The sequence below is a fragment of the Petaurus breviceps genome, unplaced genomic scaffold (assembly GCF_028583685.1).
Source record: "Petaurus breviceps papuanus isolate PSGF00001 unplaced genomic scaffold, PetGlider_PUasm1.0 188, whole genome shotgun sequence".
Taxonomy (NCBI): domain Eukaryota; kingdom Metazoa; phylum Chordata; class Mammalia; order Diprotodontia; family Petauridae; genus Petaurus; species Petaurus breviceps.
In genome coordinates this window covers 21,685,915-21,713,873 of record NW_027185804.1, presented here as the reverse complement: position 1 = coordinate 21,713,873, position 27,959 = coordinate 21,685,915, and positions in this window count along the sequence as shown.

Here is a 27,959-nt window from a genome sequence, read left to right as displayed (position 1 = left end):
TCTTTCTTTCTTTCTTTCTTTCTTTCTTTCTTTCTTTCTTTCTTTCTCTCTCTCTCTGTCTCTCTCTCTCTCTCTGTCTCTCTCTCTCTTTCCCCTTTTTGGAGGGGGGAGGTAGGGTAATTGGGGTTAAGTGACTTGCCCAAGGTTACACGGCTAGTTGTGTGTGTGTGTGTGTGTTAAGTGTCTGAATCCAGATTTGAACTCAGGTCCTCCTGACTCTAGGGCCAGTGCTCTATTCACTGCACCATCTAGCCACCCCAGGGAAGCTATTTTCAGTAAAGGGGATAATTAATTAATAATCATAATAGCTAACATTTATTGATGGCTTTAAGATCTCATGAGGCATGTCCTGTACATTGTCTCATTTGAACCTCACAGTAATCTGATGAGGTAGAGGCTACAAGTATTGCTATCTCAATTTACAGATGAGGAAACCGAGGTCCAGAGAAGCTGGTGACCTGCCCATGGTCACAGAACTGTAGATGTCAGAGTTGGGTTTTGACTCCAAGTCCAACACTCAGTCTATTGCTTTTAAGGTTTTCAAAGTATTTCATATTCATTATCTCAGTTTATTCCTCCCTCCCAACAACCCTGTGAGGAATCTGGTATTATTATCCTTATTTTACAGATGAGGAAACTGAAACAGAAAGAAAATGAATTATTTCCCTGGGTCTGGTAAGCATCAACAGGAATGGAGCTCAAGTCCTCCCAACCCTAATTCTGGTGCTTTTCCATATAACCATCCTGCCTCTCTCTGAATGGCCAGTGGCCAAGGAAGGAGCAGGGGCAAGTTGTAGGACAGATAGTCCTTCTCTACCACCATCCTCTGCTCGGAAAGTCACCACACTGATCAGGGTTAATGAGGTAATATTAACAAAGTTCAGGGATGATGAGAAAAGGTTTCCAGTGCCAAGTAATGCCTGACCAAATTCTCATCCACTGAAACCCTTGGAAAAGCCTCCCAGGCACGCCAATAAAATAAGATTCTGGCTCTGTCTTTCTATATTAACACTTGTTAATTAGGGTAATAGGATGAAGCAGTACACTGACCACAGGAATAAGGCATACCGGAGCTCAGACACATGTGCTGCAGCAGGGTTTTATGGGAAATTCATCCCAAGCAGAAGCTAATGACATTGGGAGGCCCAAGGGGAAGATTAATGCTACCACTATGAAATTGAGGACCAAGCGCAATGCTTTTTTTTTGAGGGTCAAATATATAGAAAATAGCTTCATAAGAGCCAACCACATGTCCAAACGTGTGTGCATGAAGGCTTTTTGTCCACACCTCACAAGTGAAAATTGGGCAGGACTCCCCCCACATTGAGTGTCCTGAGTGTTATTGATTGTGAGTTGTGAGAAGGCAGACTCCTAACACAAGAAGGCTAGTACAGGCGAGATGGTACAGGGAGATCACAGGGGATGTGGAGAACACGACGGCTTTCCAGACAGTTGGGTACTACCCTGAGATATAAGGAATAAGTAAGAGGTATGGGTGAGTCTCGATTTGCATTGTTGGAAGGAATACCCAACTTGATCAGATTCAGGGAGGCAGCAGGATATCCTGGGACGAGCACTGACTTTGGGGCATGAGCCCCCACACTTTGAACAACAGATAGACAGTTCTTGGCATCCCTGCTTCTTCCCTGGATAGTGAACGGGTTGTGCTCAATGATCTCTAGGAACCTTTCCAGCTTTGATATTCTATGATCCTATGAGCTACTAACAGCAATGATGAATGACAAGGTGGGATCATTGAGGAGTCAGATAGCCATGACTCCACGGATGTTCTAGGTATCCTGTCTTTTCCCTAATCATTTTAAGTGATGGAGAATGAGGCAGTGGGATCCTGGTTCCCCTGGAGATGGAGCTGCAGTGAGATATCCCAGGGTGACCCACCTAAGTTTTGCCCAGGCTACCCACTTCATGCCTAGAATGCTTCTTTTCCTTTTTTCTTTTCTTTGGTCTTTTTGGAGGGGGAGGGGGAGGGGGAGGCAGGGCAATTGGGGTTAAGACTTACCCAAAGTCACACAGCTAGTAAGTGTCAGGTGTCTGTGGCTGGATTTGAACTCAGGTCCTCCTGACTCCAGGTCTGGTGGTCTATTCACTGGACAATCAAACAGCCCCTGAATGCTCCTTTTTCTTCATTAACTCCTGTATGCAATGGAGGTAAACGAAACCAGATACATTAATAAAAACAACAACTCACATTTAGGTAACATGCTAAGATTTGTAGAGCACTTTCCTCATGCTAACTCCATGAGGTAGATCAGTCAAGTATTATTTCCACTTTTTGATGAGAAAATTGAAATACTAAGAGAGGTGAAACCACTTCCCCAAGGTCACACAGCTATCCAGCATGCAATAGAGTGAGAACCTATACTTGAACCCAGGTTCTTCTGATTCCAAGTCTAGTTCTCCTTCATTCACCATGCTGCCTTGATTTATCTAATAGACATTCATTAGGTACCTACCATGTGAAGAGGGCAGCTAGGTGGTGCCATAGTGCACAGAGCACTGGGCTTGGAACCAGGGAGACTCATCTTCATGAGTTCAAATCCAGCCTCAGACACTTACTAGTTGGGTGATCCTGGGCAAGAGACTGAACTCTATTTGCCTTGGTTTCTTCATTGGTAAAATGAGCTGGAGAAGGAAATGGAAAATTGCTTTAGTATCTTTGCCAAGGAAAATCCAATGGGATCATCCTGAAGAGTCAGGACAGAACAACATGTGGAGGAAATATATAAAGAGTCCATGATTTTAGCATTGTAGGCTGCTTCAAGTGTGGCAACTGCCCACACCAATACAGATTGCGACCTGTCTATGACTGAGCAGATAAGTCAAGGATTGAATCAATAATTTAAGGAACATTTATTAAGCAATTACCACGAGCAAGGAAATATGCTAGAAACTGGGGGAAACAAAGACAGAAGTGAAGCAATCCTTTCCCTCAAAGAGTTTACATACTACCAGAGGACACAACCTGTACATGTGTGTATATATATATACAACACATGCATATACATACGGGCATATATAATACATGTGTATGTACACATTTAAATGTAAATGTCCATATACACGTGTGTATATACACATATATGTATGCATGTGTGGAGAGAAAGAGAAAGACTCAGAGATGGAGATAGGCAGAAAGAATATACGAAGTGATGGGGAAGGTACTTGCTGATGGCTCAGTGTCTCAGGTACTGGGCTTGGAATCAAGAAGACCTCAGTTCAAATCCTACTTCATACCTTTCTAGCTATGGGTCTCTGGACAAGTCCCTTAATCTCCCTTAGCCTCAGTTTCCTGATCTATATAATGAAGGACTTGGCCTCCATTATTTCTAAAGACCCTTCCTGCTCTGTTTTACAGTCTTATGTCATGGCAGCATAGTGTGCACTATCTCTTAGGACACTAGGAATCCTAAGAGGCAGAGGTAAGGTGACCTGTCAAAGGTCATATGACTAATAAATATCAGAGGCTAGACTTGAACCCAGATTTCCCTTGCCCAGCCCAGTGTTCTGCCCATACCAATACACTGCCACTATTTTACTTTTCAGAAGAAATACAAGAACAAAGAAGACACTCCTTGCCTTCAAGGAGTTTGCAGTCTAGCATACAGCCATGTGCTTCAGTTTCACAGACTGAATACACATCACTGAGTGTTCCATTACTGCAGCCCCGTGATGCTCCCATGGGCAAAACTCCTTGAGTAATTGTCAGGTTGTTAAGCTTCCAGTCCCTAATGGCTACAAAGTAGGTTGGACTGTCCTCCCCAACATCTTCATTCCCACAGGCCAGTCCCAGCAGAGTACCCAGATTGTGTTAAGTGTCCTCATTCGTTAAAGGCTCTTGGTATTGAGATGCAGCCTAATTAAGGCTGAGCTCACAACCTATCCGTTTGGGGGCTTGGTTCATGAAAGATTAATGTTCATTTTCCTTAGGTTTTGTTTCCAACTTCAGCTGGAAAAAGGCCAGGGTGCATTTCTTCCAAGAGAAAGAGCACTTTGGTGGTTTGTTAAAATGCCTCTTCCACACGAAGATGAAGTCTTGGGCTTGTTCATTTCATAGCCGATGACTCACGGAAGGAGAAGCATATCCCAGAAAAATGGAAGTTTGACTGGATCAGTCATTCAAAGCAGCAGATCTCTTTAAACATGACAACATGACCTAAAATAACACAGCAAAAAGGCAGAGGGGAAGGCTTAGAATTATGCAACAAAAAAGTCTTTGAAAAATTGCTTGTCTGCGAAATAAGCCTGCCCAGGAGCACCTCCAACCACTTCAGAGGAATCTGTGGGCATGCTCTACAGGCTCCTGAAGGAGGAATTCAATTCCACCCCAATAGTGATTGTATTAAGTATTTATTATACACAGATTATACATTTGATGGTTTCTGCCACAATGGAAAAGTGTTCAGTTTTGATGTGCAAGGTGAGTTTCAAGACTCATGAGAAGAAAAAATAATCATATCATATGTCCTTGGAATATGTATTTTGAGAGGAGAGGAGGAATGGTGTGTTCTCTGCTCAATTTCTATAACTAAAAATCACCTTCAGTGCCCTTATAATGGCATAGATGGTAATATTCCCTCCAACAGTATTTTTTCTCTTGGGCTCCAGAGCATGCAGATCTGACCAAGTCTCTTCTCTGCTCTATTAACCCCAGGGGCTCCCTAGTACTTCTAAGATCAAATGCAAATGCCTTTGTTTGTCATTTAAAACCCTTCACAATCCTGGCCCCAACTTACCTTTTGAGGTTTATCCTACATTTCTCCCCAAATGAGCATCCTTGCTGTTGATACTCTTATTTTGTGTCTTCATGCCTTTATAAAGGCTCTCTATGCCCTGTGCCTGGAATCTATTCCTTCTCCACCTCCTCCTCTTTAAATCCTTATAGGGTCACATCTTTAGAGAAACCTTCCAATCCAACCCTTTCACTTTACAAATGTCTTGCCCAGGTCACAAAGCTAGTGTCAGGGTGGGATATGAATCCAAGTTTTCCTGACTCTATGCTCAATGTCCCGATCCATCAAACCATGTTTCCTCTAATTTCCTCCAAAACTCAGCTTAAACCTCACTCATATAAAAAACCTTTCTTGAGACCCCTAGTATATAATGCTTCCTCCCCCCCAAATTGCCTTGTATGTGTTTTTGTTATCATTCAGTTCTTCAGGCATTTCTGACTCTTTGTGACCCTGTGGACCATCAAACGCCAGCACCATCCATGGAGTTTTCTTAGCAAAGATACTGGAGTAGTTTGCCATTTTCTTCTTTAGTAGATTAAGGCAAAGGTTAAATGACTTGCCAAGGGTCACAGAAACAGCGAAGTGTCTGAGGCTTCGAACTCAGGTCTTCCTGATTTCAGAGTTAGTACTCTATCCACTGAGCCATGTAATTGCCTCTTCTGTGTGTATACATATACACACGCACACACATACATATGTATACATACACACATATACATATATACACACCCGTGTGTATGAATGTATTTGTGTACATATTTATGTATATATGTATATTTGTATGTATTATATATATTGTGCTTATATATTCCTGTATATTTTATATATAGTTATGTGTACATGGTGTGCATGCTGTCTCCCCTCTTTCTTCTTGAAGACCTTGAGGGTAGAGTCTGTTCATTTTTGGTTTTGTATCCCCAAATACCACCACAATTCCTCGCACTTGGTTCAATAAATGTTTGTTGATTTAACAATTGATTATAATTCAGGAGAGTATAATGAGTGCCTTGAAGACAGGCAATTTTTGTCTCTGAATCGATCCCCAGTGTTTAACACAGTGCCTAGTACATATTAGGTGCTTAGTAAATGCTTTTTGAGTTAAATCCATGCCTTCCCAACCTGTGTGACTCCAGTCCAAGGGTTTGTTAACTTCTGCATCAGAGACTCCTTTGGCAGTCTGATAAAATCCGCAAACCCCATCTCACAATATCATGGTTTTTTTTTTCAATTCTAATTGAAGAAAATGCTGAATTTTAGTTAGAGATTAGTGAGACGGGAAAAAGATATAATTTTTTATCCCACTTAACCTCACAGACTCCCTGAAAGCTATCCACAAGCCCCCTTGGGGGAGATCTATGGACCTCAGGTTAAGACCCTTCCACCCTCAAATTCCTGACATGCCAAGTGCCTTCTTGGAGCTCTCCTGAAATCTCACGGACATCAGTGGAAGACATCAAGCTCTCACCTATTTGTTGCTATTTTTGTTGTCGTTGTTGCCGCTGCTGTTCCAGGCACACATTTTTCTGATGATATCCTTATCCTACTTCTGAAATATACTGAAATTTTATTTCCTATGATTTCTTCCCCTTTTCCCCTGTTGCCATTCCTTTAAAAACATCACATAAAAGCAAACAATAATGATTATTTGGATGGGAGATTGGGGAAATCATAGGTTCAGAGCTGGAAGAGACTTCAGGGGTCAGTTAGTCCATTTAGCACTCACTTTATAAATGAGTCCCAGAGAGTGCAAAGGACTCGCAGGTCATGCAGTTAGTCAACAATGGATTGGGGATTCCAAACCAGGTTCTCTGGCTTCCAAGTCAGTGTTCTTGCTACAGGAGTACACTGCATGCATTGCCTTTAAGAAACAGTGGAGGCTGAAAATCTGCAGCATTGTTCCTACCCAGGAGCTGCCAGGTATTTGGGCAAAAACAAGCTTCTGCTCTTCCCTTGAGTGTACATCCTTGTGAGTTAGGACAGATAGAATCAGTAGCCTCCAAAAGGAAAAAAAAAAAGTTCCTATAACTTGGTTTGAATTCATAGGTGATCTGCTTGGCAGGATCCACAAATGGCTAACGATTTGTCTTGGAGATAATCATTACTCAAGCGTGATAAGTAACTCTATTTCTAATAGATCCAAGTAATTCGATGAATGGTTTAAAGGAACCAAAAAATGACCAGGTAGTAGAAATGTAGAGTGTATTTTTAATCAAAATTTTTTCAATGAACAAAAATTTATCCCCTAATTCTTCATTCCCACCCCACTTTAAATAAGAAAAAGAAAATCCTTGTCACAAAAATGTTTTTTCTTCACTTTTGAAGAGGACCAATGACATCGAGGGACGATATCGACTTTCTTGTAAACGATATTTAAGTGAGGCAGAGTTGTGTAAAGTAATCTGCCCCACTCTTCCAAAATCACCAAAGTCCAGTGGTGATGGCCTGGGATGCATTGGATGACCTTGGTACCTTTAATGTCTGACCAGGCTCTAAGCACTTCATACCACCTGCATCAGTCACCTTCGTGGCCATTGGAAAAATTGTTCTTATTCTGCCAATTTCAGGAAAGGAAGTCTTTACATATTTGGGGTAGATACCTCCCAACTCACTGTTGGGTTTGAGGCCTGTCAGTTATCCTTAACCTGGTTTATCATCTGCCAAGACAGTTTTACCAGAGCTCCATGCTCCAGCTTCTTAGAGGCACAGGTGAAAGTTGGGTGGCAGGTGGGCACCAAAGGTGAATGAGCAGCCCTGAAAAGGGCTCGGCAAGCCCTCACATCAGAGGTGCTAGTCCTCCCATGCACCCCTAAAATGCATAATAAAGTAAAGCAAATTCCTGCATTGGCAATTTCCAAAAATGAACATCTCATTCTGTACCCTTACTCTACCCTCTCTCTGTCAGGACATGGGTGGCATGTTTCATCCTGGGTCCTTTGGAGTCATAGTTGGTCATTACATTGATCAGGGTTATGGCTTTCCAATGTGTTTTTGAACAGAGTTGTTATTATCATGTAAAATTGTTCTTCTCAGTTCACCCTACATTATTTCATGCCTCTTCCCAGATTTCTCTGAAAGCATCCCCTTCGTCATTTCTTACAGCAACAAAAGTATTTCATTACATCCATATGCCACAATTTGTTCATCCATTTCCTCAATTGATGTGCACATCCTTACCCTCCAGCTACTTGCTACTACAAAAAGAGTTTCCTTTTATATTTTTGTGCCTTATGGATCATACAATGATATAGTATTGAAAGGAGGTCAGCTCAGTCTGTGTTGGAGCTCCATGGAGTGAAGTATTTCTGTGTCTAGCTCCCAAGATTAAATTTGCATTTTATCTCTAACTGACTAGTGTTTTCAAACTTAGACATTTTAAAAATCTATTTCTCAGATAGGCTAAAGCCCCAAACACTTAGGGACCATATGGGTAAGCAAGTTCCCTTCCATTTTGACTCTTGGGGAGGAGGGGGAGAAGTGAACTCCTTTCCATTCTAGTCGTTGCTGGGGGTGGAGTGAGTGTGAGGAAGCTCCCTTCCATTTGGGCTGTTGGGGCAGGAGGATAAGCAAGGTCCCTTCCATCTGGGCTGTTGGCAGGGGATGAGGGATCAAACTGGGTCTTTGCATGGTCCCAACCGTAAGAAGCAAACTGGAGATTCTCTGGAAAGCTCACAACAGCCTTGTGCCAGCCTGAGCAGGCTAACTCTGTCCAACAGATGGCAGTGCTTTTCTCTCCAGAGTTCACGGAAGTTTGAAAACCATCAGTGTGCAACAAAAGGGGGAGGTGGGCTCTCAAAAACCAAGCACCTTTTCTCCCCTTTTTGGAAGTCACATATAATTCGCATGGCAGGAAGATTTATAATACACTAAAGGAGGCTCCAGCTGCAGGATGGGTTTGCACCGTCAGTAACCCAGAGCTGGATACACAAGGCTTGGGGAGAGCTCTGAGCACAACAAAGCATTCTCCTGGACTCTCTGTACTCACCACCTTTTATCATATAGATGGGATCACAGACCAGGAACACCTACTTATCCTTATTCCCCTCCAGAACCCCCACCATCCTCCACGGGGGGGGTCACCCAACACATCAGAGGACTTCTTTCTTGACGTTGTCAAGGGGGCACCCAAAGAAGCACACTGGCTGTCCACATCCTCGCCATCCATGACTGGCCCACCTTGTTTGAGGTCTTACTGTTTTCCCATCATTTTTGGCATCCCCACACATTTAGGAATTTACACATCTAGGAATTCCAAGGTAAGGATACAACCTCTATCAGTGTAGGTTGGCACCTTCTCTTCGGCTTATCTTGAGAGAGTTGTCTTAAGAGAGCACAAGAGGATGCAATTTACCCAGAGGAATCATTCAGAGGCAGAACCTGAACCCAGATCTTCCTGGTTCTGAAGCCACCTCTGTTGTGACTATGCCATGGTTCCTCTTAATCATGTTATACATGTATAAAAACATAGCTATCTCCTGATAAATAATAAATTTTATGATATTCTTTGGAATATTGTTCAGTCAGTTAATAAACATTTATTAAGTACTTATGTTCCAGGCTCTGTGGAAAGTTCCAGCTCTAACATGCCATGTTCCAAGGTCCTTTCTAGTTCTAACATGCCATGTTTCAAGGTGCCTTCTAGTTCTAACAACAGATGAGTTATTTTCATGAATTTATACTTTCAAATAATATTAATAACTGACATGTACAGAGTGTTTCAACCCAAGTGCCACATTCAGCTTTATCAGATTTTAGGAGGTGCATCAGTATACTGAAACATGTCCAGGGGAGGATGAACAAGACAATGAGAAGATGGAAGGGCATAGCACACAAGAAGCATTTGAGGGAAGCAAGTATGTTTGGCCAGAAGAGAAAACTTGGGGTGGACACAATAGCAGTGTGCAAGTAGGTGGCAGACAATTCATAGAGCACCGGTTTTGGAGTCAGGAAGAACTGAGTTCAAATCTGCCTTTAGATACTTATTAGCTGTATGACCCTGAGCAAGTCACTTAACCTTTTTGCCCCAGTTTCCTCATCTATAAAATGGGTGGGAGAAAGAAATGGCAAACCACTCCATTAACTTTACCAAGAAAACCCTAAAATGGGTTCATAAAGACTCAGAAGTGACTGAAATTACTGAACAGCAGCAATACCACATGAAAGATGAATTAGATTTTTTTCTCTACTTTTTCCTGATGGGCAGAAGTGGAAGTTATGGGTAGAAATTATAGAAAGACAAATTTGTGTCCAAGTTAAAAAAAACCTTCCTAGCAATTAAAGCTGGCCCAAAGTGGAATGGGTTGCCACAGTAAGTAGTGAATTTCCTGTCTTTGGAGGTCATCAAGTAAAGGTTAAATAACCACTTTCCAGGGATTCTATAAAATATATCCCTGTTCATGTATGAGTTGGGCCAAATAATGTCTGAGACTCCATCCAATTCAGAGATTTTGTAGGACTTTCAGACCAAGCATTTTACACACATTTGTTCTTCACAACCTTGAGCGGATAGTAAGTCATGCATGTATTATTCTCCCTATTTTATAAAAAAGGAACTAAGGCCCAAAGGGATTGGGCTACTTGCCCCAGGTCACAAGGTGAATGTCAGAGCTAGAATATGAACCCAGATCTTCTAAGGCTCGTTGCTCTTTCTACTACACTGTGAACAGCCATCTTTAGGGTCACATTTGTGACTAGGCACACCTAAATTGAACAGTGGATAAAGAACTGGGTTTGGAGTTATGAAGACCCAAATTCAAATCCAGACAAGTATGACCCTGGGTAAGTCATTTAACCACTGTCTTCCTCAATTTCTTCATCTGTAAAGTGAAGATAATAGTAGCTTTTATCTCCCAGGGTTGTTGTAAGGATCTAAGGAGATAATATTTGTAAAGTGCTTTCCAAATCTGAAGGCATTCTAAAAATTCTAATTACTCTCATTCTGAAAGGCAGTTGATATTGTCAAGAGAAGAGAATTATAGAGAGTATGGAAAAGGAAAGAGAAGTTGCCTAGGAATGAGCGGTAGGAGCCAGAGAGCCTTCTTCTGTTGACTAACGGGCCTGCCAATCTCAGCAAAGTGATGAACAATCAATTACAAACAATCACATATTGTTTCATGTAGATTGGCACGATGATTTCCAGACATAATGAAAAGTTGGGTCCGATGCCAATCACTGTCTGACTGCCAGCCAGAGTGTTCAGCCTTCAAAAGACTTCCCTTCCATGGAGGAAAGGAAGCAGAACAATCAGAAAAAATTTAGGGGGGGAAGAGTGGGGGGCAGCAGAGAAGTAAGAAAATTATCCTGGCCAAGACTGTGTCCTCTCACAGGCATTTTTGTTCCAGAAACAGAGGCAAATGACCCATGAGCTTAGAAAGTAAGCAGGGCATAATGCTTGGAATGGAGGATGGGGTCATTAGAAGGGATCTATATCGAGTATAAGGAGACTGGAGTTCTTGTCCAGACTTGGCCTCAGCTAGCTGTACCACCTTGAGTAAACCACTTCTCTCTAAACCTCATTTTCTTTTTCTGAATGCAAAATTATCTCTGTGGTGCCTTCTTGCTCCAACAGTCTGTTTTCTATGTTTTAAAGTTTCTTTCCAGCCCTGATATTGTATTATCCATATTCTAAGGTTCCGTTCAGCTCTGACATTCTACACCCCACATCCTCAAATCCCAGAGCTGAAATTCTAGGTTTAGCTCTAATGATGACTATTCTCTGCTCTAAGGTCCTTCTGGTTCTAACATCCTATGTTCTATTTACTTTGATCGAGTCACTGTGATCTATATCTCATTAGTGGCTGATCAGTAATTGATTTCAGTCTCACTCTGTTATTTAACAGCCAGATGGCACCATTTCCTGTGTGTATATAATATACAATGTGTGTCTATAAATGCAACTGATTTTTTTCTTGCTTTGTGTGACTAAGGGAACAAGTCTCATCATTTTATGGTTATTATACCTAGAATACAAACTGTACCAAAGGTAGAGGAGGAAGGGGAATTTTTCATCTCTGAAACAGGGAGACAGTGGGTCTTAGATTTTGCTTGTAGACAAGGTTACTGATGCCCAGAGAGTTTATGGGATTTGCCCAAGGTCATACTAACAGCCAGGGTCACTAGTCCTGTAACAGGAGAGAGAGGTATGGATTTAATTGATTTACATCAAGGGCAAGACAAAGAGTTTCCACCTTTGGCTACAGGTTTCTCAAGCATCATCAGGAAAAAACAAGTTTGAAATACATAAAAGGGAACAGACAGAGGTCAGAAGGAATCACAGATGACCTTCAAAGTAATGTATGGGTACCAAGGCTCCCCCAGGAGTGCACTGATAAGAAGAAAGTTTCCATATACACCAAATTTTTACAGCATTGCTTTTTCTGTGATCTCAAAGAATTGGAAACAAAATAGATGCAGATCCATTGGGGAATAGTGAAACAAAGTAGCTCATAAATATAAGGGACTATTAGTGTGCTATAAGAAATGCATGAGATGAATCCCGAGAAGGATGAGAAGATCTATGTGAACTGATGAAAAGGAAGTAAGTGGAGCCAAGACAACACTATATACAATGAATACAACAATGTCAATGGAAAAAAAACACCACAAAACAAACAAATGCAAAATTATAAAGAGTAAATGCGGCCCGAGAGAAGAAATATGAGGAGACATCACAATTGCGTTCCTTTGCTGAGGTGGGAGGTCCCCATGTATTATACAGTACATATTGGTTTTTCAATTGACTGATCAATTTTTCTTATGTTTTTCTCCTCATTTTTCTTTTAAAATGTTATTTATTATATGAGAAGGCTTTAAGGGAGGAAGAAAAGAGGAACTTGGGAGAACTGGGGATGTTGAAAAACTGTCTATAAAATTTATGAAAAAAATAATTTTAAAACAAAAATAAAAAGGAAGTAATGTGTTGAATTTGTCAATTCTATAAAAAGAAATCAAACTATGCACATCTGCTTCTATTCTAGTAATAATTATTAAATTTATATATGTTATGAGGCATCTAGGTGGTGCCAGGCTTAGAATCAGGAAAACCTGAGTTCAAATCTAGTTTCAGATCTTACTAGCTGTTTGACCCTGGGCAAGTCACTTCATGTCTATTTACCTCAGCTTCCTTATCTGGAAAAAGGGGATAATAATAGCACCTACCACCCCTCTGTTGTTGTGAAGATCAAATATTTGTAAAGTACTTTGCATGATGCCTGGCATATAGTAAGCTATATAAATGTTTGTCATTGTTATTATTAAAATTTAGCCTCAGACACTTCTTAACTGTGTGACTGTGTGTGCCTGTTTTCTCATCTGGAAAATGGGGATGATAATAGCATTTAGCTCCCAGAGTTGCTATGAGGATCTAATGAAATAATTTTTATATAAATGTTAGCTATATATGTATATATATACATACATACATATGTTAGCTATTAGCTATGCAAATGTTATATAAATGCTATGTATAGCTGTTAGTTATTAGAAATATAAATGTATAATATATGTGTTAGCTATTAGCTACATGAATGTTATATAACATGTAAATGTTATCTAGAAGTGTTAGCTATTAGCTATATAAATGTTATATAATATATAAATGTTATATATAATTGTTAGCTATTAGCTATCATATGTATCCGTCAATTTAAGGTTTGCAATATGCTTTACAAATATTATTTTATTTTATCCTCACAACAACCATTAGAGAGAGGTGTTGTTATTATCATCCCCATTTTGCAAACGAGGAAACTAAGACAAACAAGGACTTGCCCAGGGTCATGCAGCTGGTAAATGTCTGAAGCTGTGTTTGAACTCGTCTTCCTGACTCCAGGTATCTTGTGCCACCTAGCGGCCTGGTCTATTGTATATATGGATATGTTTATTTTAGTTGTTTTTGTCAAGTTCAGTAGTTTTGAAAATGAAGAAATAAAAGTAAACGCACAATTTTTAAAAAGCTTTACATGAGCTGTTTTATGTCTTGAGGGCCTGTGCCATTGGGGAAAAGCCATTCTTCCTTTCCCATGAAGACCAGATAAATGCGGGAGCACACCCAGTCCACTGAGGATGCTTCTCTCTGGCAAAGAAGAGATCCTGGTTGCTTAGAACCTCTTCCAGAAAAAGCCAAGCACTGCCAGGTCCTACGGTGCCGAGGAGAAGCCCAGCAACAGACCATACACGTGTTGTCCAAGGGCCAGCTAGCTACATTCAGAGATGCTCCACACCCAGCTGGCCACAAGGGGATGCATTTGGGGGCCAGAGAGGCCCTGGAAGACCTTCTGCCAGGCTGTAAAGGGACAGTGGCTTACTTTGGAAGATGACATCCCAGATTCTTGAAGCAGGAAAGTTTTCGAGGAAACCCAGCCGTGGTGTTCTCTGTGTCATGGAGGAAGCATGGTAAAGCTTAAAGAGCACATACTCTAGAGTCAGAAGACCTGGGTTCATATCCACCCTGAGAATGAATGAATGAATGGATGAATGGATGGATGGATGGATGGATGGATGGATGGATGGATGGATGGATGGATGAATGAATGAATGAATGAGCAAAACACTCCCAGTTGTCAAAGAATTCACATTCTAACAGGGGGAAATGACCCATACATATAGGGATTTTCAGCCACAAGTTAGACACGATCTTGGGAGAAGTATGGTATAGTGGAAAGAGGACTGGATCTGGCATCGAGGACCTGGGTTTGAATCCCAGCTCTCCTGTTTACTATCTGAGTCACTTTGGGTAACCACTTTACCTTCCCTGGGTGTCAGTTTCTTCATCTGTAAAATGAGAATGTTGAGCTTAGATGGCCTCTGAGGTCCCTTCCAGTTCTATATCTACAATCCTAAGAATATTATACAACAAATTTGGAACCAAACCCATTATTTTTTCAGCCATTCCCTCCATCCGTATGGACTCTCTCTTCAAAGACACAGGAAAGAAGGGGAAGAAAAAGAGAGAATACTCAGGATATATCGGAAGAGAGGCCTGAAATTCAGGGCATAATGAGAGGGCCTGGGATTTGGTGCCCATGCCCCCTGAGCACAATTGTATTGTCATGTTTCTCTTTAGTTACTTGGTGAGAGTAGGAAATCAAATCTGTCTGTTATTTTGTGGCAACAAAATTCTATTTTTCCTTACAACATTGGTGCTTCTCAGTGATCACTCTGTCCTTCAGTAACAGTGACAATAATGATAACTCACACTTACATAATTCTTGCAAAGTTTGCAAAGTGTTTTGTATTTTTTATTGCATGGAGGCTTTTTGGAGGAGGGTAACTCCCTGGCAGATGGCTGGGCCAGGAAACATGGGTGTGGTTCTAAAAAAAAGTCCTCATTGTAGAAGGAAACTCCCTGTATGGAGGGCCAGTTCATCAGTCAGCAGGCAGAGAGGCAGACCATGTGGCATGGCAGCAGATGAAAGGCATTCTGGTCCTGTAGAGTGTCCAGAAAAACTTATTTCTAAGGATTCAGATCTAGAAGTGATCTCAGTGTAGGCCAGTAGTTCCCAATGTTTTTTTCAATTAACCTCTCTCAGCAACAACAACAAAATGTGTTGTGAACCCCCAGGGTAACTTAATATGTTACTTATAATATTATTTTAGATTTATTCACTAAGTACTTACAATAGCTACAATGATAACTTTTCCCCCAAATCTCAAATTTGCATTATATAATTATAACAATAAAACAAAATTTTATTCTCCCTATCTTTATGAGAGCTCTAGATACAAAGTTATAAACTCTAATTATAAAATAATTACAAATTTTATGTGGAATATCCTGTAGAAACTTAAAGGAGAAATCCAGTAAGCCTTCATATACTTCCAATTATCTGCAAGATTTCAAATGAAATTTCTTTATTTTACAAAATTCATGAGGGGTGCCAGGTGGCGCAGGGAGTAAGAGCGCCGGCCCCGGTGTCGGGAGACCCGGGATCAGTTCCGGCCTCAGATACTTGGCACCCACACAAAATAATTGGCCGTGTAACCTTGAGTAAGTTACTTAACCCCAAATGCTTTAAAAAAAACCATGTGAGCATAATCATAATGATTTTGAATCACTGCAAAAACAAACCAAGAAACTCTTCAAACTTGGGCATTTTTGTTGCCACGAGGAAAAAATACATTTGTCACTTAATTGGGTGATTTTTTTAAGGTGCTGTTAGTGGATTTTTAGTGTGAACTCCATGGACCATGGTGGCAAACCACTAAATGGGGACCATTAATCTATGGCCTCATTCTGCACATGAGGAGACTGAGGCCTAAGGAAGAGCTTATAGCTGAAAAGGGGGCACTTTGGGAATTGCTTGGAAGGTCATGAATGTAGCAAGGAATCAAACCCAGGTCTTTTGACTGTAAAGCCAGAGCTCAGAAGGCTATGGAAATGCAGTGTATTCCCCTCTTCCCTCAGCAAGAATGATGGGCCTCTGAGTAATGAACACGTTCTCTAAATCTCGCTGTGACACCGCAGAGTGCTGAGAAGTCATTTTCTACAGTTCACTGTCCCCATAGTCAATGGTGCTTGACTTGATTACTCCGTCCTCAAGGCTGGAGGAGATGTGGGCACCATTTTAGATTTGTTTTTAAAACATTAGTTAAATAAGATTGTACCCAAAGAAATAGTTGTGGTGAGCGATGGGTCTCTCATATGGTAATTTCCTAGGTGAATGTTAATTTGAGAGCAGAAAATACACTCCATAGCTAAGTACATAGCTCTCTGCGTGTGTGTGGATGTGCATATACATCACTCCCTATTTAGAGGGTTGGGGAAGAACTAGCAGCCAAGGGATACTCTGTTTAACTTCCGCACAAACCGTTAGCCTTCTGGTCCTCAAGGCCGATCTAGCAGATTTGTTTCCTGGTTCGCTTCCCATTTGGCAGACATCTGACATTCACGCACTAACGCTGATAGGTTCTGTTGTTGTTGTTATTGTTGTCATGGATGTATTGGAATAACTTTTCAATGGAAAAATTATGTCCCTGTTTCGAATACAACAATGATTTCTTACAGTGCACCAGAGGCCAGCAATAAAAATCAGTGATGGGATCCAGAGTTTGATGAAAGGCCTGGGAGCCAAGGGAAAATAGATGGGAAAGCCGTGCAGGATGAAGTGAGTTATTAGTATGTATTATTTATATGGCACTGTAAATATAGACAACGATGAACCATCAATTGTCTTGCCAACAACCGCCGAGAGATTCATCTTCTGGCAGGCCAGAAATAGGTCTGGCTGCATGAAGCACATTAGACTGAGTATTTGTCCCTGATTCACAAGACTAAGATGGTATGCTGTGGGAGGGAGAGAGCTGGATTGGGAGACAGGGGACCTTGGAGTTTGGATCTGAGTTCTACTGTTCTTTATTCAAGAGACCTTGGGCAGGCCCAGTGGAAAGGACACTGACTCTGGAGTCAGAGGGTTCAAATCTTGCCAGTGATTATTATTACCTGTATGATCTTAGACAAGTCATTTAACTTCATTAGACCTTAAATTACTCACCTGTTGAGGGGGGGTTAGATTAGACAGCCTCTAATGTCCTCTCTAGCTTTAAATTTTTGATCCTTTGAACCTCAATTTTCACATCACAAAATTGGGGTAGAGGATATCTCTAAAGTTTTTTCTCTGCTTTAAATTCCATGATCTAGTGAAATGGATAGAGGAGGTACAGTAAAAATGACATTGACCTGAAAACCAAAAGACCTGGGTTCTAGTTTTAGGCCTGCCATAACTAGACATCTTAAATAAGTTGCTTTCTCTCTCTGGGCCCCACTTTTACTTCTTAAATGAGAAGGTTGTACTTGATGGCACCTAAGACCCCTTTTTGCTTTAATATTTGATGATTCTAGAAAAATTGAAAAGTCACATTCCTTTTGCATCTGATAATGTTACCAGTGGCTCTAAAATCTAGGGATGAGTCTTTCCTCCCTTGGAAAAGAATGTGATTCCCAAAGCAGGGTTTGTAACTGGCTTTCTTTTTTCACCTGGCCCCTCCATTCTTCACGAATCATGGAGCCACTAGAGATGGAAAACAAAGGTCTAAGTATACCCTTGTGGTATTATCATATTTAAATTCTCTCATTAAAAATGTATGTTGGCCAGCCAACCATACCATCACATCTTCCAAAGCTGATGGACTCTGCCTTTTCTGTTTCCCACATTAGGTAAGATTGTGGTCATCTGGTTAAGGGATGGGAAGAAGCAGCAGAGGGAGCTAGGGCAGGTGGACTGTTAGAATATAAGTTCCTTGAGGACAGGGACTAATTTGCTTTTGTCTTTGTCACCCAGTACTCAGCACAGTGGCTGGCACAAAGTAGATACTTAATTGCTTTCTGGTTACTGCTAATTGTTTGCTTGTCATTTTCACGGATATGGTTAGGGATGCTTCAATTCTATGATGCTTTGATGGGTATGAGATCTCACCTTTGGGCTACTTTCTCCAGTGGTATATATCACAACCCATTGAAGTTTTCCCTTGTTACGTGACTCTTGTTAATGTTCTCTAGCTAATCTTCCATAGGGAATCTACCCAATGTCCTGGGAACCTTTCTCTAAATCTCTTGGCATTGTGAAGATAACAATGGAACATTTGGACTGTTCATTGGTTGTCCCTCATTTTCTGTATGTGATAGGCCTGCCTTCCTTTCTGTTTATATATCTCTTTAGTGGTGTCCTTGCACCACTTTTTCTGCACAATCATTTATTTATAATGTGTTATTGTTACATATAATTATAACATATAAAAATGTATATCATATATTTCTATATACTATATATAATTATAATTTATAATTTCAAGTTCTCCATATTCCCCATGACATATCTCCATTACCTTCTCATGGCCCTCAACTTCAATGCTTGAAAGATTCCTTGTATACCTTAAATCATGGCCTTACAGCATCACTGGAAGAATGTTTTTGTTAGTTTTTTTAGAAGATGTTACAGAGATCTAGGAAATGCTTCCTCCTCCTTCCGTTCCATTCTGGGTCCAGTTCATTGTTCATGTTCAGGGACCATCTAAGATGTGCTGGACTAGCTCTATGAAATATCCATCCAACTGCATACTGTGGTCTGGTTAATAGCATCCTTCATCCACTTGGATAGTTCATCCAAACTCTTTTCTGTGACCGTGGATATCATTTAGGAGGCTCTGCAGTCTTCCAGGGCTTGATAAAATTAACCAAATATCATCCACAAACAGGAACATTTGGATAACTTTGCCATCTATAAGCAATCCCTCTTTCATTTGAGTTCTGAGCAGAGTATCCTCCAGGATGTTGGGAAACTCCTTTGGCATCTATTTTTAATGCCTTTCTTGACATAAAATTTACTTGAATTCAGGTCTCAGTAATCAATCTCCCTCTTCAAGAAAAGACAAGAGAGAAAGAGGTAGAGGGTATGGTACCTTATTCTCCAAGGCTTCTTTATCCCTTGTCACCAGCTAGTTCAGAGAGTAATAAGCATAAGAGATAGCAGTAACAGTCAGATAGTCTTGTAAAAGGTCCTTGTTGGCTTGCCCCTTGCCCTGATGCTGATTGACAATGCAACTAGCCAGTGACATTAGTTGAAATGAGAAACCTTACATTTCTATGCACCTAGAACTATATCTAGGGACCCATTACTACAAAATCCCTGCATATAACCCTGTCTCCAAATAAAAAATATCTGTCCTGCCAGGCCTGGACAGTCTGAAATTTAATTCCCAATGATTCTTACTGTGACTTTCTGCATTGAGTCATAGAATATAGATACCACTGGGAAGAGTACCATATTGTTAGTAACTTTATCATATGTGGGTATTAGTCAGATTTCTGTCCTCAAAGGTAAAAATGGAGCCCAACATAGCAGAGGAGCACTGGATCATTTCAATTCCTATCATGTCCACATGTGTCTGAATATCCTCACCACTATCACCAACCACTGACCAACTGCCATTAATAGGCAAGGAATCCCCCAAACCCCAGGATAGTAGGGCACATCCTTCCCATACCAGTAGCCCTGGTTACAGTCCAGCCCCTATAGCCTTCATTCAGGGGAGTAACCCTTCTGGAGAGGGACTAGCCATCCCCAACAACTGCCTACCTATGGGGTAGGCAATCCAATCTAGCTGAAAGAGTAAGGCATGCTGAAGGGGAGATAGGAGGTGACAGGGGTCAGTCGGATCAAACTACTGCCATCATCTCAACTACTATCTCCTCTCAAACACGGATGGATCTGCCCCAAGAGACTCAGGAATAGCAGCAACCTCCCCCACCCCCTACTGTTGGCACTGCTACCAGCCCAGTTCCCACAGCCATCACCCAAGGAATCAACACTTGTGGAGATGGGACCTGACAGCTCCTCTTCCAGATGTTGCAACCTGTAGCAGCAAGCACCCCAGTGTTTCCAGGGTGGCTGCTAGCACAGGTTCTTGGATCTGCTTTGATAAAGGAAAGCAACTCAAAATGGGTTAACAAGCTTATTTTAATCAGTCAGACATATATCGTTTACCTTGTTCAGAGGAAAAAGGTCAGCACCCCGAACTTCAGAATATACAGGCAGAATTATCAAGACAGAAACAGATCAAGTAGACAGATTTCCAAACTGTCCAACCATTACATCCATACCCAGTCAACATCTGGGTTTTTCAAAGCCAGGGGGGCTCTGGACAACGGCTTTTCAGAATACAGATCAAATCACAGAACACTTCTCAAAGTGAGCCCCCAAAACAAAGCCTCACATCAGGGCTTATATAGCCTTCTCCTGGTTCAGAGAATGTAACAACCTTATTGACCCACTGGCCAATCAAAAAGTATCTACTGAAAAACAAGCCTCCCACCCCAGGCTTCAGGTGCACTTTAGCCTAGGGGCAGGGAAGATCTTTAAAATTTACATTCTCATTACACAGCCCCCTCCTCCTCAGTAGTTATAGCTACACAGAAAAGGAAGTTCTTACCTCCAAAGTCCTTGACACTATCCATATGGTCCAACATTAGGAACTGACATGATTTTGTCAGCAGATATAGAAGATGCATATCAATCTGTTTCGTTGCCACTTCCTAAGGACCATGGTTCCTTTCTACCTCACTTGAAGCTAAACCCTCCTATTCCTGGTGTCTACCACTATTAGAATATGAGCTCTATGAGGGCAGGGATTGCTGTGCTCAGGGGCCACTTTGCACGTAGTCAGTAATTAATGAATGCTTTTTCATTTGTGCATTTTAAGGGTGGGAGTTGAATCAATCCATTTGACCTTGAATAGGTACAAATACTTTTTGAGTGAACTGGATAATCAGAACTAAGTATAAGCAAGTCCTGTAACCCCCTTCCTCCACACACACACTCCACTCCTTGACTCAGTGAAAGCCATTGTTTTAGATACTGGGCCATAAATAATCTATGAGTCTGGATTCCAGAAGATGAAGAACCATGGCCCAGACAAGAGCTACTGAGGAGAGTGGACAGGCTATGCTCTATGGTAGGGGTGGAGAATGTGCATGGGGAGCACATAGCCTGAGAGACATTCCAAGAAAAGATCAATTTTTTTCCCCGCCTTCACCTCCTGATAGTAGTCTACCCCTATACACTGAATATAATCTTCTGCTTTGTTACCCAAATGTTTCCAGTAAATGGAATTTTGCTTCAACCACAGACTCCATGACTGAATGACTGAACAACAACAAAGGTGAACCAAAAATAAGCCTATTTATCTTAATAATGTTTCATAATTTCACAGATTTTTGACCTGGAAGGGACACCAGAGTAGACTCTACTCTAACCCTTTCATTTTACAGACAAAGAAACTGAGGCAAAGGGAGGCCAAATGACTTTTCCAGGGTCATCTAGGTTGCAAGATCATAGAGTCAGAGCTGGAAGGTATTTGGAGGCCATCTAATCCAACCCCTTCATTTTACAGGTGAGGAGCCTCAGGCCTTGCCTCACTCAGGTTACTCAAACAGGTAACATGACAGACCTGAAACTTGAACCCAAATCCTGTGCCTCTAAATCCAGAATTATTTTCCAATGAATAATGTCATCCAGGCTAAGCCCTGAAAATTATTTTAGTTATAATCCATAATTTTTAGAATCAAATGTCAGAATCATCTGTTTTATATGAAGTTTTCATAAGTAGAATGAAGATATGTCTGCCTTGGGAAGATCATGTCTGGAGCATTGGTATCAGTTTTGGGCACCATAGTTTAGGGAGGATTTTAATAAGTTTCAGAGGATCCAAAAGTGGTCATTTAGAATAATAAATGACCTCAAATCCATACCTCAATGCAATCTGCTTTGGATCACAGCTGTGGGTGCAGAAAACTCCTTTCTAAGAGAGTCATCTGCATGGTGCCATCTTCCGTAGATGCCTGGCATGGTCCAGAGACTGCTATTTCCAATGTCTGTAGTCCCCACCCTCTACATCCATTCCTTTTGAAACCAGAATCTCATTACCCTGCAACTCAGTTATCATAGTTGTCATCAGCAAAATTCCACCTTCAAATGCTGTTTTCCAACTTTCTTTGCCACTCTCATGCCATCTTTGGGTTTGTTAGCTTCAATACACTGAGTCTCCACCCTGTTTCTGCTACTGTCATCATTATTGCTGCCTTAGAGAAGTATTACTGTTCCTTTTTGGAGTGAGTCCACATGCATGGGGTTGGTCAACATATCATTAAGGTCTGTCGTTAAACAGCCTCACAGTTGTCCTAACAGTATGAAAAAAAAAGACTTCTTAAGTACCTGTGGGACATTAAAACTCATCAGTCTTAATGGAAGATCCCCAGCCAACACTCTTAGTTGAGTTAGGGCTCATAAATTCCTTTTATCTCTTCCCCACTTTGGAGGGTAATTAGGGTCTCCCCGACCACATCTAGATCATCACTTCCATCTATGTCATCCTAAGGCTGAAAATAAATACTTTTACCTCTTTTTATTTGCCTTTTCGATTTCCAATTTATCCATCATGCCCCTGGGTAACTAGTGTTTGGCCATGCAAATGGCCCCAAAACTTTGAATAGTCTCAAGAAGACACTAGAAACAGGAGGGCAGAGGGACTCAAGCTGGCATCCTCATCTGCCTGTGTCCTGGCAAAACCCTTGTCTCCCTTACACAAATAAGTTTGGGTTTGGAGTCAAAAACACTGTCATATTTCAAAGATGAATGATTTAATCAATAGGGGACACCCCCTCCCCACCTTCCTCAGTGCAGGCTGACTTAGTTCCTTCCAAAGTTACTGTGGAAGAAAAAGAAATTACTACCTTATGTTCCATATTCCAACGCTGAATCTCTGCATTTAGGATAGTCCTCAGAAAATAATCATGCAACTTATTTCTGGGTCCCTACTAGCAGCCTTCCTAGACTGGCAGTATCAGTCTAGAATTGGTAGAACCTACCAGACACAAATAACATAGGATCATAGGTCTATACCTGGAAGCAACTTCAGAGGCCATTTAATCTAGCCCCTTCAATTTACAGATAAGGAAACTGAGACCTAAGAGGTTGCCATGACTTCCCCAAAGTCATGCATAAAATACTTAGGACTTTGAAGCCAAGTTTCCTGGTTCCAAATCCAGCACTCTTCACTGTGCTAAACTGTAACAGAGCCAGAATCCAAAACCAGCCTCTCTTACTAATATCAGAGCTACTACCACTATCCTCATATTAATAACCAGTCTAGCAGGAGTCACTGATCTCCATAAGTCAGTTTTCCTTCTACATGAGGAAATATCTTGACCTAACTTTTCTTACTTCATCTGAATGCTTTACAAAAAACAGTCCTTAGATTTGCCTCAATACTTATGATAGGAATTTAAAACAGTTTATGATCAAATAGCATTTTTTAATTTGTCTTGATTCATGTGAAAGTAATTTGAATCCACATTAGTATTCTGTGAACTGATCATTAACACTTCCTAACTGATTTTGTAAACACATTTCGCTTCCAAAATAAACATCAACAGGAAAGGGGGACACTTAGCGCAGCTGACGCATGAAGACACACACATTAGCACAGAGGGCAGAATCCCCAGCATAAAATGGTGAAGTGTTCAAGAGTCATTTCCTCCACTAGCTGTCTTCATGAAAAACCTGGAGGAAAATGCTCAGAATTTCAGATTTGCCTGACGGGAGATTTCAAGCTGCAAAGTTGTTTGTGTGTATCTATCACGGGTCATTTCCAATACAGATGGGGTGGGAGGTGGGAGCTAATGAGCATCTTAGGAGATAGGAGGAGAAATAATGGGTGTCAGGAATAAACACAGTAACTGGTGATGAGAGTTACACTTTGTGATCTAACATACACATACATGCGTACACACACATATATATGTACATACATAATATATACATACATGTGTATATATATGTTGGATCACAAAGTGTAACACTCATCACCAATTACTGTGTTTATCCCTAGCACCCATTATTTTCCCCCTATCCCCTAAGATATTCATCAGTTCCCACCTCCCACCCCATCTTTACTGGAAATGATCCATGATAGATACAGAGATGGTGAGACTGAATATCCCTTCTAGGAAGAATAATGGAGTTCATTTGAACATGATTGTAGAACTGAAAGGGAGAAGGAGAGTTGGTACAGTAATAAGGACACTTGCCTGGTAACAAGGCGACCTAGTTAGGCAACAGAGAAAATGGTGGGAATAAGAAATAAAATGAAACACCACTGGGTTATAGCTGTAAGAGTGAGGCAAGAGAGGCCATCATGGATCAATGAAGTAAGGCCCAAGGTGGAAGTTCTGGAAATGAAAGGGCTAAAACTTTGAAACTATACTGCTGGCTCTCCTGAAGACCTCCCTCCTCAGAAATGATATAGCATTTTTTTCAGTTTCTCTAATGTGTTTACCACAAGATATGGTACCAAGGAAGAAGTTCCTATGACAGCAGCAGAAGAAGCAGTTGTGTGCCTCAGACCCCAGGCACAGAACAGGGTGGCTATATCCGAAACTGTCTGTGTTTGGGTCACTTCCCTCACGGACTATAAAATCCTTAACTACCTCTTCTACAGAAAGATTCCAGAAGCTGAGAACTAGAAGAAAAAGACCCGTGGATTTGACCAGTAGGAGATCATAAATGGTCTGTAAAGAGTCAAGTCAACACCAATTATATGCCAGGCATTGGTCTAAGGGCTAGAGAAAGAAAAAAAAAAGAACAAAATATACCAAAAACAAAACCAGTCCCTGCCCTCAAGGAGTTTACAGTCTATTTGGGAGACAAAATGGAAACAAACAACTATGTATGAACAAGATATATGTTGGAGATAAACTCAGAAGAAAACCACTAAGGTTATGGAAGGCTAGGAAAGAGTTCTTGTAGGAGATAGAACGTAAAATGATATTTAAAGGGAGCCGGAGAGGCCAGGAGACTGAGATAACATGGGAGAGAGTTCTGGGCATGGGGGACAGTCAACAAAAATGCCCATTTGGAAGCTAGAGTGTCATGTGTGGGAAACATCAAAGTCAGTGTCGCTAAATGCCAGAGGATATGGAGAAGAGTCAGGTGCAAGAAGACAGAAAAGGCAGGAAGGGGTAAAGTTAGGGAGAGTTTTAAAAACCAGCTAGGGTTTTATATTTGATCCTGGAGGCAGGATAGCAAGAACAGAATTCAAACTGTATGGGGTTAAGTAGAAACAGGATAGTTAGTAACAAAATGGCAGCAAAGAAGTAGCTAAGTTTTACAAGAGGCTTCCTTATGAAGGGAAGGAGTGAAGAAAGATCAAGTTCAGTTATTTTTCTGCTACCTTCTGAAAGACTGCAAATGCAATGAGTGCCTTCTGTATTTCATCATCTGGGACCAAAGGTTCAATAATCCACTTTAGTCACATTCATGTTCATCTGTAAAATGGGGTGATACTTTCACTTCTTCCTTTACAGGGTTTTCACAAGGAAAGGGTTTTTGCAAATGAGCTATTTTCATTTTAAGGATCACATTCTTAAATCACAAACAATTTTAAGTCTCCATGAAGTAACCTACTACTTTTAGTGAACAGACATATATTGAGGGGTGGGAGGTGGGTTTTAGGATCTAGTTGTTACATCACAAAAGGCTACAAGTCTCCCCTGAGTAATCTACTCATTTCAATTAATAAATATATATAATATTATCACTACGTGTCGTGATAATAGTAGTCATAGTAGCAATCAATGAACAAGCATTTATCAAGTGCCTATGAAATACCAAGCACTGTGCTAAGATTGGAGGAGGGAGAGGAAGTAGAACAAGAAGAAAAAAAGAAGAAGGAAGAAGGAGGAGAAGGAGGACGAGGAGGAGGACAAGAAAAACAACAAAAAAACAACAAAATCAAGAATAAAAAAAGAACAGAAGCAAGACCAAGAAGGAGAGCAAAAACAAGAATAAAAAGGAGGACAAGAACAAGAAGAGGAAGAGGAGGAAGAAGAGGAAAAGGGAGGGGAAAGTAAATAGAAGGATAGGCGAAGTTTGGGGGAGATGAGGAGAGGAGAGAAATAGTTCCTGCTGTTAAGGAGCTTTCATTCTATCAGGGAGTCACCATGTTCATGCATACATAGATACAAGATCAATGTAAAATGAATACAAGATAATTTTAAGAGGAAATGGAAGCAGCTGAGAGGATCAGGAATGGCTTCATGTAGAAAGTGATATTTGAATTGAAGTTTGGAGAAAACAAGAGATTCTGGTAGTAGTAGCAGAAGAAGGAGCAACAGCCATAGTAATTAATCAGCAAACATTTATTAAGCATTTACTGTATGTTAGGGACTGTGCTAGAAGTGAGGTGTTCTAAAATTAGAAATGAAACAAGCCCTGACCTCAAGGAGCTTACATTCTATCAGAGAGATATGTAAATGCACAACGATACACAAGACAGATAAAAAACAAATGCAGGGTAATTTTAAGGGGGAAGCTATTAGTAGCTGGGGAGTTCAGGAAAGGCTTTATGCACAAAGTGATCTTGAGGTGACACATCTAAGAAACAAAGGGTAGTAGTAGCAGCAGCAGCAGTAATAATAGCAGTAGCAGTTAGCATTTCTACAGGGCTTTAAAGTTTGCAAGGCACTTTACAATCTCTATTAGTCTACAATACTAATCTACAATAAATAGGTTAATCTGCTAATCTAATCTACAATACTATCTCATTTCATCCTCACAACATCCCTGAAGATAGGTGCCCTTTTACAGACAAGGAAACTGAGGCAGACAAATGTTAAGTGAATTTGACCAGGGTTACACAGAAAACTAATAAATATTTGAAGCTGGATCTGAATTCAGCTCTTCCTGACTTCAGGTCTAAAGCTCTAACCACAGTACTACCTGGCTGCCTAGTAATAGTTATTATTGTTGACCTTGACAGGCAATTTTACATTTTTGAAGCTTCATACATAGGTTATCCCATTTGAGGTTCACTATCATGATATGAGGTAGTTAAGTGGAATTATTAATCCATTTTACAAACAAAAAAGGGGGGATTAGTCTTAGAAAGGCTGAGTTATGTGCCCAAAGAGAAGCTGAATAGACACAACGCAATCCAACTCTCCCTTTATCAAGCTCCCTACTCTTTCCATTAAACTACACTTTCCCACCTCTTTACCTTGAAGTTGGTCTACTTTGACACCTGATCCTCTCTGTTGTCTCTGTCTGTCCTAAAAAGCTCCCCTCCTCATCCTCATCCTCTTTCTCCTCCTCCTCCATCCCCCCTCTTTCTCCTTCTCTCCTCCTCTTTTTCCTTTCCTTCCTCCTCTTCCCCTCCTTATCTTCTTCTTCTTCTTCCTCCTCCTCCTCCTCTTGCTATTTTCTTAGCAATCAAACTCCCCTTACCAGGCATGTTACCTGTAGAAGCCTCTAGGTATAAAAAGGCTTCTCTGTACACCCCCAAACTATGGAAATGCTTAGAGATTAATGACTCTTTTATATCTGAGTTGGAAACACGTACTACAGAAATGTGGCTTGGTTAAGCCCTGCTCCACACTCCGAATTTAATTGAAGTATGTTATCTATAATAGGTTCAGATGTTTGTATTCTTCAGCACTTTATGGATTCCGAAACAGATGGGCTACGGCCAGGAAGCAGCGGATAACAGACTGGCTGAAAGCAGGCTGGCATTCTGACAAAGGCAGGTACAGCTGTGGTAGGGACCGTATTCAGCAAGCCCACCTACGGCATCAGCAGCCTGCTCTCCCCACAATGCCGCCATGACCACCTTAATGAAGAGGAGAAGTAAGCATGAATCTAGGTTTTCCGGGGCTCCCAACATTGG